We start from the raw sequence: 22,981 nt of genomic DNA on the forward strand, positions 1-22,981 counted from the left end.
AAAATGAGTAAAATTTGAAGAAAAAATCAATTTTGATGAATTTTAGTTTTTAATCAACAATATCTTCCGATTGTTACAATTTAGATGTATATTTCAAGGCGTATTTTTGTGCTATAAAATCTGAGATCAGGTAGAGCGCTCTATGTCACATAGATTTCCAAGTACACCTGACAACAATGCTCCTTGTATTGTGGAAAACACCTAATTTTCAGCTTCAACAATCATCACCATCTACTTTGTCCTCACATTGATATTTCGCTCAATGACATAAGTTCATGGGTAAGAATCACCCGTTTGATGCACTTAATTCAGTATTTCCTAGTAGAGGCACGCTTAAGGACACCTCAAGGATCAAAATTTCAAACATTTATAATTCACTTTTGACACAATGCTCAGATTTCATCGTACTACACTTCATCTTTCGGCTCGCCAAGGCGGTTCAAAATCATGCATCAACAGTCAAATTCGGTCAAAAAATTGAAAATTTATTGTTGAGTGTAGTACTTATTCATATTCAATACATAAGAAATGGCCAATTTCTATATTCAAAGCTAGTATCTCGGTAACCCCTTATTATAAAAATTATTACATGATCTTGAAATGTAAATGTCAATAGAATTTTCTATTTCATCTACTGTAAACAATTCATGAAAAAATTGTTCGTAAAGTGAGATTTGATTGTTGAAAAAAATCCGGAAATTGTAGATATTTTTCATCATCAACGGTTTTGGCAGATCTATGATAGCGAAAGTGATTCATATGTTTTCAGGCAACTGAGCTCGTAGAAGATGAATTTATCTACAATTTGTGATCAATCGTAAGTTTCTATGATGATATCAGACTCGTTTTAGAAACTCTTGATCAACAGTAAAATTACGAAAAAAATGTAAAAACTGAAATCGCATTTTTAAAATCTTAACTTCCAATTGTTTGGAATCGAAAGTATTATTTATTGGAGTGAGTAGAGGGGGACAATTTTCACATTCTCACTAGATTTGGAAATTTTATCAGAAGTATTTCACAAGACATGCAACTTTGAATATAGAAATTGGTCATTTTCTGTGTATTGGAATATTGGGCTTAAGTACACTCAACAATAAATTTTCCATTTTTCGACCGAATTTGACTTATTAAGCATGATTTTGAACCGCCGTGACGAACCGAGAAGGATGAAGTGTAGTACGATGAAATCTGAGCATTGTGTCAAAAGTTATGTGTTTGAAATTTTGATCCTTGATGTGTCCTCAAGCGCGCCTCTCCACTAGGGAATACTGATGAATGAAGTGTATCTTATGGGTGATTCTCACATAAGCTCTTAGGCTTGCGCGTGTGTAATAAGTAAGAGGGATGATGATGATGAGAGATGTATCTTTTTAGGTAGTCGGGACCGACGACGGCTTATCATCCCCTCCGAAAGACATAACCTATTATTACTGTGTTGTAGAATATTGCCAAAGCTTCAAAATGACATCTAGTTGAGGGCTGAAAGTCCATTTTCCATGGCTGAAGCGTCCTTGGGAAAGAGAGATATTCCCTCCATATTATGCCTATGGTTATACCTGACAATTGGAGAACCATGCTTTCCAATAATCCTTGAAGGTACAGACTTGGAAATGGTATAAATATCTTAGTTATAATGTATAGAGATAGTTGGAGTGGCCGTAGTCGAGTGGATCAGATGCTGGCTTCCATGATTCAGAGGCCCGGGTTCAAATCCCGGCTCGGGCAAGATATTTATCTCGGGCCACTCCCGTGTTTCAGATGGACACGTTAAGTCGTCGGTCCCGGCTGCCTGAAAAGCAGTCGTTAGGTCATGTCAGAGTCCCTGGAATTGATCAGTTGCGACCTGAAAACTCTGACACCAGACCTGAGCCAGCCAGGTCATACGATATTATTATTATTATGTATAGAAAGAGAATATATATGATTGTAATTTGAAAAATATTTTTCATTATGAATAAACAAGATGGCAGCAAAAATTATAAATTTTCAAACCCTGACAATTAGAAAACCGTGTATCTCGAAAATCCATGAAGGTACAGACATGGAAATTGTGTAATCTCTTTCCATCATATTAAGCGCGCAATTTCTGTATATATTTATATATTTGGTTATTTATTTATTTGGTTATATATTTTGTATGTCGAACGGCTCAAACGATTTTCACGTAATTTGGAACATAGTGGGTTTATGATATAAAACTTCGATTGCGCTAGGTCTCATCCCTGGAAAAACTTGCTAAAGTACATGGAAAGGATAATGATTATTCATCCTTGAAATATTTCCACATGATAATCTCGTCGTCTGTTGATAACAGAAGATGCGAGTGCCTGTGTGGGAGTGAGACAGAAAATGATCTAACAAGAAATATTATCTGGCAAGAAATTAATCGACTTGATAAACATATCTGATTTTATCACATTACCAATGATATGATTCCATTAGAGATCCTTTTTTTAATTTATATTAACAAATTTTGTAGCAAGCTTGATAGATATATTATTCTAAATCAAAGTACATCAAAGTTTCTAAAGTTGATCATTATTTTACAGTTTTAAGTGAATGTTATTTTGTTATTCAATTTGGTTTGTAATTAGTCTAAATTCAAATTCTTCTTTTTCCAAATGTTTAAACTGGAAATTGGACTTAAATTCAAAAGTGTATGGAACATACCTACTTTTTGCACTATTTATAGTGTTCCCTATGAATCAAAATTCGGGAAAGAAACAGTTTTGGGCTGTGCCTGTTGGTCCTTTCCCAATCATTTCAAAGAATTGTGTTTTGTGTTTCAATAAATAAATATAAACTATATGCTTTCATGCTTTTGTACTCTAGAGCGAAGCTCGGTGCCCGATATTGAAAACATGAAAGGAAATGAAAAACCATCGACTTGAATCTTGGATCTCACTTCGCTCGGTCAGCTATCAAACCTCATTCAATTCATTTGGAAATCACTTAGAAAGAGTTCTTGAAAATCCTGAAAAATATAACCTTCCCCATTCCATGAATAGAAGGACTTTCCTTATGAAAAGCCATCGTGCTTCTATAGCCTAGCATAGAGTGATATTCATTTTAGATTGCCTGTAACTGAATTGAAAAGACAGTATTGTTTTCCAGAACAAAACTAATAAAAAGAGATTCTCTCTCTTAACTCTTTCTCACAACTGAAGCAAAGGTGATTCTTTATGATTATGGGACAGAAGTCGAGTCCATGCAATGCTTACAGAGTGAATTGTATAAGCCTCGCAAATCACATAAAATATTGTAGTGACAAAGTAGCCTTAACCTCACACATTTACACTCTAATGAGTTGTTTATTACTTGAATAAAGTTGAGAACGTGGAATTTCTCATTTCGATGCAGAGTAGGACAATATTATTTCCCTTCGAATGATAACATACATACATTATTTAAAAAAAACAACCAATAAAGAAGGAACATTTATCTATACTTCATTGAATTTTCTCAATAGAATGATAATAGCCGATTTTCGAGCTATGAGTTTATAATCAACTAATATTTTAACCGTTTTCATCTGGAAGGGTTCTGATGAAACCGCCGGAAAGTGTTTGACTACAGTGGAAGAATTGATAGAGGATATTATCATAGATGCAAGTACAATGAAAATATGAGCCTCATACCTTGTGCTATGATATGGAAAGTTAATTTATAACTTTCCAATAAGTGTTTACTTTCTAATAAGTTGAAAATTTATACTATCATTATACTCTAATCTAGCGTGAAGACCTGCAGACATTTCGATAATTATCAGTATAGATCCCATTATCATTGTAGCAATTTCGAAAATCATTATCATGAACTCGTATATTTGAAAACATCACTACTATAACAAAAGGGCCAGGATCATCTATGAAAAAATCAACTTACTACTACTCGCACTACTATAGCCTACTTTAAAAAGTACTAGTGAGCCCTTTGCTGGAGAACTCGCTCAAAAAGCCTCTGATATTTTGTCAGCTGTTCTATTTAAAGCAGTGGAAAGTCGAAGAAAGTTGTATTTAGTTATTAAATACATGAAATTTATAATAAAGAAGACAGCTAATTTGTGATTTGTAATGATATTCTTCTTCTTATATGGACTTTCAATGTTATCCTGTACCTGGAGATGCAATCAATATTCAGTTGGCATTTTATTTTATTGTGTAATAGTATTTTCTAATGTTGTCAAATTTGTATTGCTTATATATGTATTTCTAATATATTGTAATTTTCTTAATTCGGCCAATCATTTCATTTCATTTGCTAAGAAAGGCTGAATGAGTAAGTCAATTTTGTTGGTCAACGAACTTAATCTGTATAATTGTTCAAATTATATTTGTTGTACATTTGAAGTTGATTGATAAAAGCAATGAAAAGTTATCGTCGAACATACAAACGATCCCAAACAAACATTCTTTAGGGATGACTCTAGCCGAGCAGGGTCACTATGTCTACTCCGTCATACTTTTGAAATATTTTATAATCATATCCATTCATTTATTCATTGTACAAAATATTCAATGACATTGAAGGGAAAACTAGGCTGAGCCTATACTATTTCTCTCCAAAAATTTCGATAAAAAGTGAGAGTAAAATTAAACTTGATAAGATACATGAACGGCAAAGCTCAATAACTTGAGAATATAGTGTTCAAATGTTGTAGAATGGAATTTCTCGGTTGAGGCAAACAGTTTGATAAATTAATATCGGCAAACTGCTGAGAAGGATGAAGGAAAAAATTACAGCCTTCAGTCACCAGCGTCCAACACAAGAATAGGAGAGAGTGATCCAATAATATTTTTCGGATGTGGATCCTATCTGTAGCCTATAGGACGTGGAGAAGAATTGCCAAGTATTAAGAGACCGATTTTCCTCACCATTTATCGATGTTAGCATCATTGATCTGCCCAATTCCGATACAACTGCATTCTCCAGATAGGTTTCATAACATCCCTTGTTCCATTCCCATTATTTTCAGTCCATTTTCTAAGAACAATCATGATAATATTTGATTCCAACCTTCACAAAACAGTCTATCCTCTACTGGATCTTATACTATCTCCAGCATTCGTAACTCTCTCGGATATATACTGTCTGAGCTCTCTGCAACTCTATCTCATATTATTGTTCTTCTCGGTCTCGATGTTTGTTTTCCAAAAACTATTTTTGAATACCTATATCTTTTAATATTTTCAATTTTGTTCTCATATGCTGTGATCTTCAGATCCTACAAAGAAAGAGAAATGATTTCATGTAGTGAATATTCTCCTTTGAATGATTAACATTTTTATTGTCTTAATACATGAAAGGTTCTATGGTCATGATCTTCAATGGTTGTGATCTACATCACTATAATATATTGTCACTGTAATATTATGTAAGGGAATTCTATCATGTTCATCGTTCATAGTAGGAATAAAACCTTCTAGAGAAATATCAAAAATCCATGAATATTGGTTTGCTGTACAAAATAAATTCAGATAACAAATTCAACTTAGCAGGAAGTAAGATTTCATTTGTGAATCGAAGAGAGAAACGGCGATTCAGTATTTTCTGACCTGAAATCGTAATATTCTCTCTATATTTCGATGCTTTGAGAAACCACCAATGGTGGTCTGATTGGAAGATAAAATGCGTTAGAAAGGGAAGAAGCACCTTTTCCAATAAAAAAAAACTTTCCAAATCAACTCGGAGCTGTTCCTGGAAACAACTTTTCACAATCAATTTTTCAAAATGGATTCTGCCATGAATGAACTCCTCAGCTCCTCAAGCTTGTTTCATCGCTTTGCTTTTTTAAATGTGATTGACTTGGATGCTTCCTTCACGAAACATCATCAAAGATAAGTGCATATATTGAACAATTTATTACCACTTTCTCTAGATTGAATAAAATTTTCCAATGGAATACTCAAACGCTCTACAATGTTCAAAAGCTTCTAAAGATCATCTATATAGATGAGAACTACTTTGAACTTATCATTGGTTGACTTATAGTGTGAATTTGTCCAGTATAATGTTCACAATGGTTGAATGTAGTTGAATATGGTATTAATAAGTATTCTATTTCAATGGAATGGTCAAACACTCTACAATGTTCAAAAGCTTCTATAGTTCTGTTTAGATGACTGTTGATTAGTCATCCTGTCATTCTAATAATTGCAGCTGTTGAATTAGAAAAAAAAGATACTATAATAGAGCCTTGTAGCATACAAACTACTTTGATCTCCTCATTGATGCACTTATATTTGATTTGATTAGACTGAAACAGCAACTTTCTACAGAGAACTGGGAAGGCGTCATCAACGCTCAAGACAACAACATTTCCTACGAAAATTTCATCATCATCCTCAAGAAACACATAGGAGATAATACCAACTACTACCACCAACGTAAACGTCTCATAGCTATCAAACCATGGATCACAAGAGGACTAGTCTCAGCTATAAGGAGATGGGATCTGCTCAACAGAAGGAGGAAGATGCGTCCTGACGACTTCGAATTAGCACAACACTACAGACAATATCGCAACACTCTAGCAACATTAATTAAAAATACAAAGGAAAAATATTATATAGCAAACTTAATGGAGTACAGGACAATCTAAGAAAAACCTGGCAACTGATATGGGAAGCAACAGATTCAGTGAGAAGGAATGAGGATACATTGAGTAAGATCATTATTAACAACAACATCCTGTCAATCGAAAATGATCACGAAATCATTCTTGAGAAGACTGATGAGCATTTTGCTAACATTGGAGCGAATTCAGCCAATAATGTTGCAATCACACTTGAAAAGTCACTCCACGTTATAGAAAATAAATATAGACCGACTATAAACTCACCATCTTCGATGTATTTTCAACCAGTTACAGAACAGGAAGTACTGGACACTATCAATACTGATGAAATCAATATTGATGAAATTATCGTGAATTGTAACGGAAACAATTGACGGGGAGTCAGCAGTATGAAGCCAGCCAGTGCAGGCCGCTCTCGCTGCTGTCTCTTTCTAACTTTAGTTAATTTCTCATCTAATTTCTCTCTCTGAAAAGTGGCGTGATTTTCCGAGTGACCAGCAAGGGAAATTACGTCTTGAAAAGGCAGTCGTGATCGAGCATGAGATTGAAACACAGCCTGAACGGGCTCCAGAGGCCGAGCAGAAGACTCCAAAATGTTCGTAAAAGTGATCTTTTTGTTAATTGTGATCGGTGAGTGAAAACAATTTTGAACATACTAAATTATCAAATTTTATTGCACATTAAAAATTTCTGCAGACTAGGGCGGGCGCCCTTTTCGAATTTTGTTCAAGATTACTCAGAGAAAGAAAGTAGATAGAGGTCATATCTTTTATAACATGTAGTTGGAAGAGCTGTTGACTTTATCTTCCAATTTGGAACTAATTGTATTTATTTATGAATTGACTACATAATAATTGAAATAATTATCACTGTAGAATACCCAGTTTTCTCAATATTATATTGATATTATCCCAACCGTATTAGATACATATGTGTCTGGATATTATTATATTGAACTAGCAGGGTACCAGTGCTTCGCTACGGGAATTAAATGATCAGATTATTTTAGTAAAATATTTATAACCCGAATTCTACCAAAGCCGTTTTAATCGTTTTTGAGATCCATCATACAAACAAAAATTGCTTGCTGAATATAACTTGAATAATAAATTAATATAGTCTCGTCACTGTGATAGAATTTTGTATCCGAGAAGGTGCTCTCCCTCGATGAAGATGTTATTATATATAGGACCGCTTCAAGTTTCATTCAAATACATTTCTATAATACTTAGTTACCCAAAAATCGTTCTCAGTAAGTGTGATGATTAGTTGCGTTGCAATCACCTCAGTTTGAACAACATATATTCAACTCTGTTGAAATATACATTCAATTGCGTATTTTAAAAAGCAATCAAAAGTTAGCGATGCCTTATGGTCTCACCCAGTTGCTCTCATGCACTCATCTTGACATCAGGGAATATTTTTATTAAATCATGCAATGTTTTCAAATTATATTGCTAAATTTTATAACCACAGCTGTTAATTTTCTCTCTACCTCTCTTTAGTTTTCAACAAACGATGAAAATTTCTGTTTCAATGAGCTGCCACTTGGATGATCAATTTTTCCTCTCAAGTTATCTCAGAGATGAGACTCAGCTTAAATTTTTGTATCACGGACCCAATATTTGCTAGGAGCATCTCATGATCTGCCCTATATCGGTAATAAATAAAGAAATTAGGCCACAGCTTGGCATGGAAATTATTGAGTCTAATAATTTGAGTTATTATTTGATGTGTTGGAAGTGCTCTGTAGAATAGTACACTAATTGCAGCGAATTTTGTGGAATATTGGGCGGGGCTTAAGAGTCGACCTCGACTTTATCCATTGGCAATCAATATTATTTCTCGTTGACAGTTATCAAATTAGCACTGATCATGTTATTTTTGCTTTTGCTTGATGCAATTGAAAATAGAATTCCGAATCGAGTTTATTTGGAATTGGTTGACTCTGGTATGCATGGATATCTTACTTATTCTGAAATTAGCTGATGTGGCATAGCCTATCGCTCAAGCTGGTTCTCACCGAAGGCGCAAATACATGGATCCACTACACCTGGAAATAAATCTTTCTCTAAACGCAGAGTAGTTATTGACAAAATGTTGATAACTTGATCCTTATGGATTCTATTAGATTAGAACTTGACTAACTAACATATGTTCATCAAATGTTTACATTTTGTTAATAACTTTGGTGTAAACGCAGCTTTACTCTTCGTTTCACTTATTCAAAAGTGGAAATCAGCCAATCCACTGATTCTTTCTTCCATGCATGTCCATTCATATATAAGAGTCCATTCATGATAATTAGTCTAACATTTAATGTGGCTGATTTCTCATGTCCTGAACTTTACTACCATAAATATTAAAGTGAGAATTCTCAAGTGGACATTTTAATGTTTATTTGAATAATTCTGAATAGAGTTTATTCAATCACTTTGATTATTGACTATACCATTTGTGACGTTATATTTGGCGTCGCATGTGCCCTGCTTGGCCGCAGTCGGAAGAGCAAAGATTTTTGAATAAATTTAATATTTTCGTGACTCCTGAAAGAAAAATACCACCAGTTTCTTACCAGCTCTTCTAGGAGCTCAAATAATTCTCTGCTTTCGATGGCTGCAAACGTCGGCTGCTTTAACAGTTCACAGTTCTTATGACTGATTTGGTTGACTCCACAAATATATATGCAGGAGAGGTAGATAGATATTATAAGGGCTCTGATTTTTGTACTAGTCAATATGGTATCGTCACCAATGCCACTCGCCACCATCTGACAAAGTGGTCAGCAGTGTAAGATGATACCGAGCGGAATCAAAGGCGATACTCTATCAGAGTTCCTTATAAATTCTATAAATTTGTATTGCTGCTGCAACTTAATACTATAACCCTTGAGTTTTTCCCAATCGGATGCGATGGCTCTGAATAATTTAAGTAAATCTTGAGAACGTAATATTTCCAAAGATTTAATAATCAATGCTGTATATCGCCGATTTATCCAACTTATTCGGTGAAGAATATAGTTGGTTGATAATTTACCCCCAGTGGGTGGGGGTGGTAGAATTTCACCCTTAGTACACCTGCTTGTTCGTAAGGCTACTTTCACACGATAGGAGACGTGCAACTTGAACACTGAACAGTGTTCACGTTTTTTTGTCGAAGTACATTGAGTCAAATCGTGTCTTTCACATGGTGACTCCTATCCAGGAACCTCGTTTTGTCACGTCTTTTCCCCTCGAGGCGAGCAGAAACCGGCTTGGATCGAGATACTAGCGGACAAATCGTCACTTTCACATGGTGATTCTTCGTCTCTCCGGTCACCACTTTTTCTCAAGAACTATCTTTCTTGAAAATGAAGATAGAAAGATTCTGATTTCGGATTTGGATTCAGCGACCCCAAATTCTTTAAAGCGTAAGTCCCGTTTTCGAAAATATCCGAAAACAAGGAAGTTATGGCTGTTTTTAATAAAGCTTTCTATTATCATATAATTATACGGTAAAAACGAACAGGTACTGTACTATACAGTACGTAAGTACTGTAGCTATTATAATACAACTTACACTGTATTCGTATAGGAAATTTGGTAGGATATTTATCTTGATTTCTGAAAATACCCCAAAATAAGGGAGTAAGATAACTTTGAAAAACCAAAGTTTTCCTGCCGATTGAAGAAACATTAAAAATTAGTCTAAGACATATTATGTCTTAGACTAAAAACGTGTAACAAATATCAGATCACTATTCAAGCTATCAAGCTTTTCATAAATCTATTTGTCTCCTCATGGCAGAAGGTTTGCGCCCAACGTTTTCACTTAAACATTTCTGTGATTAAATTGTGATAGAACATATTATCGTATTGATCTTCTAAATCCAGTTACATGTACATCGATTTTCGTAAAATTGATTTTTACCGTTCCTATGAACTCTTAGAATTCTATGAATTTTTTATACAGGTTCAGCACAACTTCTTAAATAACATTATGTTTGATTCAACAGAATTCATAAGGACGACAAAACATCGAACAACAAAAAAACGCTTTCTGAGTAACTGGCTTCAACAAAGCAATGGCTTCACGAAATACAGTACGATAATTTAGAATAGTTGGTACAATGGTTATGCTTTTCGCATTATGGCAGCACTGTGCTTGCTCACTCACTTCTCCAGTTGACACTTGTTGACTTGTCAGTTGTTTACTTGACTTGACTTCGACACCTGTCATTACGCGATGTCTGAGTTTGATGTGGAGCTGTTGATTACTGCAGTTTGCAACCGACCTGCTCTTTGGGATAAAAGTCTTGACATCTACAAGGACCGGAATGAAGTCGCCAAAAGTTGGATGGTTAAAAAGAAATAGTCAATAATTGCTCGGAATTTGAAGTGATATTCAACGATTTGAACCTGATAAATTGGATTGTTGAATGACAACTGAAATTTAGTGAATTTTACTGTACAACATTCCTTTTCCTCCTATTTTATTGGGTGATGAGTGGAGATGATTTATGATTTCATATTTGGATTCATCTTTTCATAGTTCAATATTTTTTTGGAAAACTAGAACTTTTAAAAATTGAAAATGTTTATGTTTAAACTTCTCAGGTGTTCAAAAACTTCATGAAACCTTTGCCTTTCCCTTTCTGAGGCAGGAGTATTATTATCTTAGTACGTTTACTATATAATCATATGATAATGGAAAGCTATATTAAAAACAGCTATAACTCCCTTGTTTTCGGGTATTTTTGAAAATGGGACTTACGCTTTAAAGAATTTGGGATCGCTGAATCCAAATCCGAAATCAGAAATCTTCTATCTATATTTTTAAGGAAGTTGGACTTTGAGAAAAAGTGATTAGTCATACTTTGAGCAAATGTCGGCGTAGTTGTTAGATCTGTCGGCTTATTTGTAAGATCTCCATGTGAAAGTACAGGAGAGCTGCAAAATATGAAATATGATCTTCAGTAATATGATCTTCCAGGAGCGAGGTCTCTGCCGTGTGAAACTGGCCTAAGAGGAGACTGAAAGGGAACTCCTCTCCAAAGCACTTCTTCCTCCTCCCTTCTTGTTCTTCTCCCAGATGCTTTGGACTTCAACTTAGCTTTGTGCCATTCTCCTTCAGTGCGTGACTAGTGGATGGCGGGGGTGGCTCACTTCAGCCACCCAGTTGGTCGCGCACTACATTCTTTTTTCTTCACTTTATGGCCTTCCTTGTTCAAATTCTTCTTCTTCATTTATTTTCTTCTTTTTGAATTTTCTATAATTTCTAATAGCATCTGTACCCACACTGGGCAGCTGATATTCATGGGAAGATTTTCCTTCCCTAACAACTTATGTGGTCAACGGTCCTGAAGGCAGAAGATGACATAGTCACAATGGCAGACGGAGCGGAAGAGCCAAACTGGTCCTCCTGAAGGGGGTTTTGGCGTTAGGCGTTAACAACCTAGCACAGGTAAAAAACTAACGGTTGAAAATATGGGAAGCAGAGCTGAAAATTATCCCCGGGTGGCAATCCACACCTCTTCAAGAGGGAGCCTTCATTCGGATATGGGGGAAGGAAGTGATGCTCAAGATAGTGGGAACCGATTTACAGGTTTTAGTCGGATGGATCCATCAAAAAAGTACAAGAAGGGTCGGAGGAAATTGTTGTTGAGAACTTGGAATGTGCAGGGATGGGCAAATAAGGCACTGGAGGTCACACAACATTTCCATAGGATGAACTTGGACGTACTGATGACTAGCGAGATGAAGAAGAAGGGAAGTTGCTGTGAGGAGGTGGAAGGGACATTGCTGTTCTGGTGTGGGGTGGATAAGGACCAAAGAGCCAAAGCTGGAGTAGGTATACTTATTAGAAAGCAACTGAAGTGGTTTATAAAATCTTGGCAACCAGTTATGGAAGAATTATTAAAGTTGAGCTAGAAATGTATGGTAGAGAAATAATTATTCTGGGAGTTTATGGTCCAACCTACAACAGTCAAGTTATAGACAAATAATTTTTTTTGAATATTTGAGGGTTAATGTGGAAGAAATGAAGGGCCGAAAGGAAATCATATTGGCAGGTGATCTCAATGGCAGAACTGGCCGAAGGATTGGAGATACAGTTGTGAATTGTCTTGGAGAGGATATTATAAATTATAGTGGTGAGAGATTGATTGAGCTATGTGAACTGCAGAGTTTGAGAGTGCTCAATGGATTCCATAGACATAAAGAGCTCCACAAATTTACATAATTGAACATATCCTTATAGGTTATTTAGACAAATCAGAATGAAAAATAAAAATACTTGGACAATTTCCTGATATTCAGATTACCTCAGATTTGCTACAGCTATGACCTTCCACTTCTGATTTCGGAAGTGTGCTTAGTAAACAATTATTATTATTATTATATATATATATATATATATATATTGTTTATTTTTCTGTGTGGCGAAAAATAGCGTTCACACCATGGACAAAAATGTTTTTCCGGCTATCAATCTTTTCTAGTCCTTGGCCTACGGCCTCGGACTTGAAAACCGATTTTGAGCTGGAAAAGTCTAATTTTCGACCCTAGGTGCGAAATATACTATTGATCAGCTGCTACTTGAGGGACCAATAATCCTTTATGAAAGAGCTTCGGCGATTTCTCCCAGAGTTGAGACCTGTTCCAAAATAATTTTTATCGCAAACGTACTCTATTCCTGATTTAATAAATTAGATGTTAGAGGCGTTTTCGAGATCCATCAGACATATATACTACACATCCGCAAACACACATATTCAAACAGAAATTGTTCCCTTAGTATAATAATTGACTTCAATGATTATGATTTCATTTGATGGGAGCTCATTTCACATAATAATAACAATGGGTATAAAAAGCAAAAAGGTCAAACATAATAATTGAAATCGAAACTAATAACAGCTGGCATAAAAAGCAAAAATGGCAATCATAATTTTGAAATCGAAACAGTAGCTATCATTCTTATCTCCATCTGATCTAATGTAAACAAACTATAGTAAGATTCACATCAATGTGTCAGCATTATTTGAATGGGGAGCATTGATGCTATTAATGAGGTATACTGACAGTTTCAAGTGAATATCAACGAAATGTTATACATATTCTACAATATTTTCATCGAAAGCTACCTTCTATTATCTTTGGCAACACAACTAATGTTTGGGAATAATTGATTCATGGGAAAAGCGCCTCACTTCTATGGAAGATATTTTTACTTGAGGAAAAGCAAAAACAGCTATTTGGCCATTTAAATAAATAACCCCTCTTTTTCGTCAAGTTAAATTCTGGCCGAATTTCCTCATTCTTTGCACACAGATTCCACAACAAACACTTCTGAAGTTTTGAAAATACTTCCCATTCATCATACTGAATAATTGAAATTTCATCGAAATTGTTTAAGCTGTTCACGCAATGTATTGGATACACAAACAAAATTAGTCTTGATGGAATAGGATCAATAATTGATAGAACTCCAGTCATGAGAGTTTGTTTTATGAAACATAAAAATTATATATACTTCCAGGAATAGGAAACAAATATTTCCTCATAAATATTTATATTCTAATATTTATAAATCTGATTACCCTTTTTAAAATTATTCAACACGACATATTCCGGCTTTAAATATTGCCATTATCAAGAGATTGAAAAAAAAAAATATAATATTCTCAGGAATAGCTCTGATTGAAGTGGCAGTGCCGAATCAATATTTCCGCGATTATTGCATTTTAATCTTCAACTTGGTGCCAACCTATGTGTGAGTCAGGAAACGAGGTTAAGATTTTACTTCAAGAATGCTGATTCAGATTTGTTTGTGAAGGTATGCCAGCTGGATAATGGTTACACAGCCTTTGATTTAAGGAACAAAAGAAGTAGCGAGCTGCTATCTGCTCAAGACCTAAAAAGAGAATGGAGGACAAAAGAGTTACATGGACGGTTCTATGGGCACCTTAATTCAGAGCCAATAAGTCAAGAGCTGTCTTGTATGTGGCTGACAGTGGGAAGTTTGTTTCCAGAGACTGTACAGGCGATTCAAGATCAAGTGATAGCAACAAATGCTTATAGGAGGCATTTCAGGAGATGAGTTACTGCACACTTGTCCAACCCGAAAGACATGCCAATATCATTTGAATATCGCTGCACCACACCTACAGCCAACTTGAGGTCAGATTTGCTAACTGCATAAGTCTTCAAGTCATCCATATAGAAAAAGTGGCTCACCCCATGGATCCTGTTTCCTGGCATGCCACAGCAATAGCCCTTTGTTTTCTTCAGGGCAGCAGACAATGGCAGCAGTGGAATGCAGAAAAGGTGAGGGCTCAATGAATCTCCTTGTAAGACACCTCTCCTATAGGTTACCACTCTAGTTGACACCATTTTCTGTTGTGATCTGACCACAAAATGGGTTTTTCAGAGGGCAAACAGGTCTCCAGGCATCTCACTATGCTTGGAGGCACAAAAAAGCATTGTAATAAATGCACTATAAGCTGGTGGGATATGGTATCAAATGCCTTCCTGTAATCAATCCAGGTCATGGACAGGTTATGTTTATATTGAACTAAATCTTGCATGATGCATCTATCAGCAATCAAATTTTCTTTGCAGCCTGCCATGTTCCTTTCACTTCCCCTCTGCTCAAAACACTGCTGCCATACTGGCTGAATGTGCTGCAATATTCGATCACTTTTGATCCTTGTAAGGATCTTGTAGCAGACATTCAGGCAGGTGATTGGTCTATAATTGCCTGGGTTGGACAAATCACCCTTTTTGGGTAGGAGGATCGTTCTCCCTTCCACCAGCCAATCTGGGATGGGGTGATGTTCACACAAATAATTGGTGAATATCCATGCTGAGTGACGATGGGTACAAGGAAGATGTTTCCACCAGTACCTACTAATACCATCAGGGCCTGGTGAGGCGAATTTCCTTAAGCCTCTAATCACTCCTCTCACCTCCTCCTCAGCAAAGGCCACATGTCATCAGAGGCCCCCAAGACAGGAGTCTCCTTATTTAGCAGAGGCTGAACTCATAGATTGACCCCCAGAAAGCTTCAATCTCCTCTACAGCAGGTAGTGCATTGTTTGCTTCTACAGATTTCTGTCCCTCCAACAGTCTTGAAGGGTTGAGGCTGGATGTAGCATTATCATCAACCCATCCAACTCTTTTTTTCAAGGACTGTTGAGCAATTTTCAGTGCCTGTATCCTGTCTATACAATGTTGTTTGATATTGGGAAGTACTCTCACATTCGGAGTGTGATGCTATTGTCTTATCTTATGGGCTATCCTCCTTACTCTTGAGGTAGATACTCTTCCTGCTTCCAAGGAGTCAATCACACTTTGAACTCTGCATGCCTGCTGTCTTGCTGGCCATATTTTCTTTTGAAGCTGATCCATCCTCTTCCTGGCTTTGAATATGGAGCCACCATCTTTAGGCTTGGGCTTAGTTCTGGAAAGAACTATCTGATAGCTTCATTCAACGTGAGGATATCCACATTGAGTCTGTCCATGAGGCCTTGATCCAACTGAGCCAGTTCTTGTGGCCTCAGATTGAGTTTTAGGTTGGTGTTCTTCCTCCTAGCACTCAAATCTGCTTCTAAATGGGGCTCAATGATTTCAGTTCTAGGCTGTTCTTCCACCTGATCTTCTGGCGGTGTTAACTCATTCATCTCCTCATTTCCAACAACTGGTATCACTGCTGTGAACCCACTTTTCCGCAAATAGGATACATAGTCTCTCAGTTTTTGTGCAGAGAATTGCAGATCTGGATGCTTCTGCAACCAGCTTCTTTGCAAACGTGCCATAAATCCTCTTCGCCTAGGAGAACTACCCTCAAGGCATATAAGCAAAAATCATTCCGAAGGTCATCCGTTCACACAAAGCATTGCTGTTGTTCCTGATCTAATCCGGTTTGGGATCCTATCCTGGAGAATTATTATTATTATTATTCCTTTTATAAGCACGCTCTTGCGGAAATATTTTCAAAGAAGGGGCACTTTAATGCAACCTTCCTTTCATCTTTATAACACTGTTTGACTATTTTATGAACTTGCGCACAATACATGCAGTGTCAAAGAGGACAGATTTTTGCATTCTCTTCAGCACCTCATCTACCAAGTCAATATTTCTACAAATTTCCACAACCGTTCGAGTATCAGGCCATTGACTGTTATTACAATTGGAAGTACTCTCACTGTATTCAGCCCATACATTTCCTTCAGCTCAAATGATAGCTATTGGTATTTTCTGATTTTCTCGCCTCTGGTCTTCTAAGCATTCTCATCTGAAGGTACAGCGATATCAATTATATAAGCCCTCTTCTCCAGCTGATCCAATACTAGGATGTCAGGCTTGTTGTGTACAACTCGCCTGTCTGTAATCATTTGGAAATCCCAGTAGATCTCTCCACAAACAAATCTGAATCAGCATTCTCGAAGTAAGATCTTAACTAATACTTAATTAATAATTCCAACTTAATTAATATGTACACTTATTGACTGCACTATAGATGCTGGATTCACTCAATCACTGCTCTGCTCTTTCACTGGACACTACTTGAACAAGCACTACACTAGTTCAAACGGTTTCCTCCTTTTGAGCCTCCGCACCAACCCTCCATTGTCCAGCAGCTGGATCCCCTCGACGTTGTCATGTTGGTGTAGTCGCCCCTCGTGCCACTCCGGATGCCTCTGGATCTCGGTTGACACCAGGTCGACGTGCAGGTCTCTATGAAGATCGCTGTTCCTGACATACCAAGGAGCATCCACAATGTTCCTTAGCACTTCGCTTTGGAAACGTTGTATGACATTGATTTTGCTATCTTTGGTACACCCACAAGGTGGTATACCATATGTCCATACTAGCTTCAATATCTGTTTGTACAGAAGTACTTTGTTTCGGATTGAAAGGATGGAGTTTCTTCCGATCAGCCAATACAGCTTCTTATATTTGATTCCAAGCTCTTCTCTCTTCTTCTTGACATGGGCCTTCCAGCGAATTTTTGCGTCCAAGGTCATACCTAGATACTTGGCATCATTAGCATATGGTACAACTTGGTTGTTGATAGTTATTGGTATGGGCAGGTCCTTCTTATTGGTAAAATTGATGTGAATCGACTTTGTTTCATTCAATCTCATTCTCCACTTTCTAGTCCAATCTTGAATTTTGTTGATGGATCTCTGTAGTTTCTCTGTTGCAATATGAATATTACTATCTATTGATGATATGGCTGTGTCGTCTGCAAATGTTGCTGTAGTATTCTCGAGAACTATTCCAAGTACTTATATGACTCTCCTTGCTTGAGCTCTAATATCTCACTATCCAGTTGTAATAGAACTACATAATTTTATTATTTGTCATGAATTTTCACAATGAATAGATAAATTGCTGACGACGGTGAAAATTCATGACAAGTAAAATTATGAAAAAAATGAGAGGCTCTAGCAGTCGGTTACGAGGACGGGACCTGGAGCTATCTACAGCAGATAATCGGGCCCGGCTCTACCCTTCTTTTCCGAGACACCATTTTCCTGGTTCAATGAGTTCAGTGAGCTAATATTATCAATTTTATTATTATATATTATTCATCTTTTTATTGAAGGCAAATCCTGTAATTATTCTATTGTTTGTTTAAAAAGTTTTCTCAATATTATTTTTATTTAAGTTTCCAGTTTCATTTTGAGTTACAATTTGATTAAATCGATTACTTAGTTCTCCAAAATATAACTGTTTTGTTTATTATTTTAAAATATAGTTCCTTTCTCATGAGTTATAGAGTTAGATCAATTTAACCTCTCGCAAGCCAAGCGATTCCCCTATTATAAATTGTTACCATAATGTCTAGGGTTGTTCTCACAACCTTATAATACCATCACAATACCATACATAATATAACCCCAATATATTCCAATATAAATACCCCATTACATGGTGTTGGGCGTCGTTCTCATGAGAAAGAGTTTATTAATTGACAAGATTAGCCTTCAAATTATCTATTGACATTTTCATTTCAGGTCATTATCATAATTATTATATTCTGTGTTTGATCTCGTATAATTATGTCCTCTATTCTCTCAACGTACAGGGTAAATATGATAATTGTTATTATTGTTATATTGAGATGAGTAGCTCTAGTTCTAGTGACTCTGAACAATCACCTAGTGAATTCGAGGTTTCATTATTACGTTTACCTATTGATTTAAAAGTAAAATCTCTGGATAAATCAGAATTATTAGAGCTAGGCAAACAGTTAGGTATTCACATCCCTCAATCTGTTAATATTGAATACTTGAGATTCGCTGTTGACTTGGCAAAAAAAGTTTGTATTTATGTGGACCACGATTAAGGAGCTAGAGATGCTCTAAGTCGATTACTTAAGTTAGGGTCCCTGTCTCAACGCGATCGTATTATCTTCCCTATGTTAGCCGATTACGAGCGAATAGTAGGCAAGCTAGGCAGAAATCAAGAACCCATCTACGACACAGTAGCTCCCGATAACTTAGCAAATATCCTAATTCCAGAAAATAATATGGCAGGGAATGATAAAAGACCCTTTGCGAAACCCGAAAGCTATGGGGGTACAAAGAGTGAAGACTTCAACGAGTGGTTGAAAACCTTCAATAGGGCAGCAAAAATAAATAAGTGGGATGAGGATGATAAAATCTTGTATTTACCCCTCTACCTCAAGAAAACAGCATTGGCAATTTTCGACATATTTTCGGATAAAAATGAAAACGCGACATTTCTTGATGCAGTAGGCCACTTAAAAAGTAAACTTGTAGACCCTGTTCATGAAGAGACAACCAGACAAAAACTCGAAAACAGAAACAAATTACCAACAGAAACATACACAGAATACACAGCAGATATAATAAAACTTTGTCACATTCTTGAGCCTCAAATGTCAGAGAAAAGAATAGTAGGATATGTTTTGAGAGGCTTAGACGTAGGAGCATTGCAACATGTTGCTTTCATGGACAATGCATCAGTTGAAGATTTAGAGAAAAATCTCGCCAAATATGAAAGATCTCGCTTCCTTCTAGACAAAAAGTTAGGAATGCATAATGCTTCAATCGAACAGCCTGTCCAAAAAATAAATGTAGTAGATACTTTAGAAAAGAAATTGAACGATCTGAGTATTGTGGTGAAAAATTTGAGTAGAAATGTAGGTCAATCACAAAATCCCAATCCTAATAGACAGTTTGGAAATAGGAGCGGAAACTTTTCCCCACACGAAACAAATCAGAACAACTTCCAAAGACAACCTTATTCAAACAATAATAATTACAATGATCGCGACAGAAACACACAATCACATAATCCTAATCCTAATAGACAGTTTGGAAATAGGAGCGGAAACGTCTTCCCACACGAAACAAATCAGAACAACTTCCAAAGACAACCTTATACAAACAATAATTACACACAATCAACATCAGTCAATTACAGGACACCAATCAACCCTAATAGGACTAGATTCTGTACATACTGTAAGAGGAATAATCACTGGAAAGACGATTGTTTTTTCTTATCAAAAAACTCGAATACAGGATCCCGAGCCTAGACGAATCGGATATGAACTTGGGATCCGGATTTGAAAAACAAGCGCTGAATTTCCATTTGATAATTATTCTCCAAATTCAATTGATAAAGAAGAAATCACATGTAATATAATATCTTCTGTATCAATGAAAGATGAACAATCCAAAGCGATAGAATTTGTCAGGCAGTTTTTTCTCAATGCCAATAATAATCAGTTATACTCAAATGAAAGTGAAATTAATTGCTCTAACGAAATAGAAAGTGAAACCAACTTCAAACAGCTATTGTCTTCCGAAATGCATGCTCAGCACGAACTTGGAATGAATGGATCATTGACTAAAGAGAGAAGAATTCAAGTCCCAGTACTTACTATTAATGGAAAATTCAAAGGAAAAGATGTATCAATTACCATTGACACCGGTACGAACGTAAACATAGTTCAAAAAAATGGAGGACAAAAGAGTTACATGGACGGTTCTATGGGCACCTTAATTCAGAGCCAATAAGTCAAGAGCTGTCTTGTATGTGGCTGACAGTGGGAAGTTTGTTTCCAGAGACTGTACAGGCGATTCAAGATCAAGTGATAGCAACAAATGCTTATAGGAGGCATTTCAGGAGATGAGTTACTGCACACTTGTCCAACCCGAAAGACATGCCAATATCATTTGAATATCGCTGCACCACACCTACAGCCAACTTGAGGTCAGATTTGCTAACTGCATAAGTCTTCAAGTCATCCATATAGAAAAAGTGGCTCACCCCATGGATCCTGTTTCCTGGCATGCCACAGCAATAGCCCTTTGTTTTCTTCAGGGCAGCAGACAATGGCAGCAGTGGAATGCAGAAAAGGTGAGGGCTCAATGAATCTCCTTGTAAGACACCTCTCCTATAAGTTACCACTCTAGTTGACACCATTTTCTGTTGTGATCTGACCACAAAATGGGTTTTTCAGAGGGCAAACAGGTCTCCAGGCATCTCACTATGCTTGGAGGCACAAAAAAGCATTGTAATAAATGCACTATAAGCTGGTGGGATATGGTATCAAATGCCTTCCTGTAATCAATCCAGGTCATGGACAGGTTATGTTTATATTGAACTAAATCTTGCATGATGCATCTATCAGCAATCAAATTTTCTTTGCAGCCTGCCATGTTCCTTTCACTTCCCCTCTGCTCAAAACACTGCTGCCATACTGGCTGAATGTGCTGCAATATTCGATCACTTTTGATCCTTGTAAGGATCTTGTAGCAGACATTCAGGCAGGTGATTGGTCTATAATTGCCTGGGTTGGACAAATCACCCTTTTTGGGTAGGAGGATCGTTCTCTCTTCCACCAGCCAATCTGGGATGGGGTGATGTTCACACAAATAATTGGTGAATATCCATGCTGAGTGACGATGGGTACAAGGAAGATGTTTCCACCAGTACCTACTAATACCATCAGGGCCTGGTGAGGCGAATTTCCTTAAGCCTCTAATCACTCCTCTCACCTCCTCCTCAGCAAAGGCCACATGTCATCAGAGGCCCCCAAGACAGGAGTCTCCTTATTTAGCAGAGGCTGAACTCATAGATTGACCCCCAGAAAGCTTCAATCTCCTCTACAGCAGGTAGTGCATTGTTTGCTTCTACAGATTTCTGTCCCTCCAACAGTCTTGAAGGGTTGAGACTGGATGTAGCATTATCATCAACCCATCCAACTCTTTTTTTCAAGGACTGTTGAGCAATTTTCAGTGCCTGTATCCTGTCTATACAATGTTGTTTGATATTGGGAAGTACTCTCACATTCGGAGTGTGATGCTATTGTCTTATCTTATGGGCTATCCTCCTTACTCTTGAGGTAGATACTCTTCCTGCTTTCAAGGAGTCAATCACACTTTGAACTCTGCATGCCTGCTGTCTTGCTGGCCATATTTTCTTTTGAAGCTGATCCATCCTCTTCCTGGCTTTGAATATGGAGCCACCATCTTTAGGCTTGGGCTTAGTTCTGGAAAGAACTATCTGATAGACAGCTTCATTCAACGTGAGGATATCCACATTGAGTCTGTCCATGAGGCCTTGATCCAACTGAGCCAGTTCTTGTGGCCTCAGATTGAGTTTTAGGTTGGTGTTCTTCCTCCTAGCACTCAAATCTGCTTCTAAATGGGGCTCAATGATTTCAGTTCTAGGCTGTTCTTCCACCTGATCTTCTGGCGGTGTTAACTCATTCATCTCCTCATTTCCAACAACTGGTATCACTGCTGTGAACCCACTTTTCCGCAAATAGGATACATAGTCTCTCAGTTTTTGTGCAGAGAATTGCAGATCTGGATGCTTCTGCAACCAGCTTCTTTGCAAACGTGCCATAAATCCTCTTCGCCTAGGAGAACTACCCTCAAGGCATATAAGCAAAAATCATTCCGAAGGTCATCCGTTCACACAAAGCATTGCTGTTGTTCCTGATCTAATCCGGTTTGGGATCCTATCCTGGAGAATTATTATTATTATTATTATTCCTTTTATAAGCACGCTCTTGCAGAAATATTTTCAAAGAAGGGGCACTTTAATGCAACCTTCCTTTCATCTTTATAACACTGTTTGACTATTTTATGAACTTGCGCACAATACATGCAGTGTCAAAGAGGACAGATTTTTGCATTCTCTTCAGCACCTCATCTACCAAGTCAATATTTCTACAAATTTCCACAACCGTTCGAGTATCAGGCCATTGACTGTTATTACAATTGGAAGTACTCTCACTGTATTCAGCCCATACATTTCCTTCAGCTCAAATGATAGCTATTGGTATTTTCTGATTTTCTCGCCTCTGGTCTTCTAAGCATTCTCATCTGAAGGTACAGCGATATCAATTATATAAGCCCTCTTCTCCAGC

At 36.8% G+C, this 22,981-nt stretch overlaps 1 protein-coding gene across 2 annotated transcripts in view; it reads left to right on the top strand.

The window, feature by feature from the left end:
• LOC111049588 overlaps positions 1-22,981 on the top strand; it is a 267,778-nt gene that overhangs the window by 209,210 nt on the left and 35,587 nt on the right. Inside the window, exon 1 of one of the 2 annotated variants that reach the window (XR_005571635.1) lies at positions 7,010-7,210. The exons of the other annotated variant lie outside the window; for it this stretch is intronic. The gene's annotated coding sequence lies outside the window, so the exon portion shown is untranslated. Of the gene's footprint in view, positions 1-7,009; positions 7,211-22,981 lie in introns of those variants that run through there. 2 annotated transcript variants of the gene reach the window in all.

This window comes from Nilaparvata lugens, chromosome 6 (genome assembly GCF_014356525.2).
Source record: "Nilaparvata lugens isolate BPH chromosome 6, ASM1435652v1, whole genome shotgun sequence".
NCBI classification, from domain to species: Eukaryota; Metazoa; Arthropoda; class Insecta; order Hemiptera; family Delphacidae; genus Nilaparvata; species Nilaparvata lugens.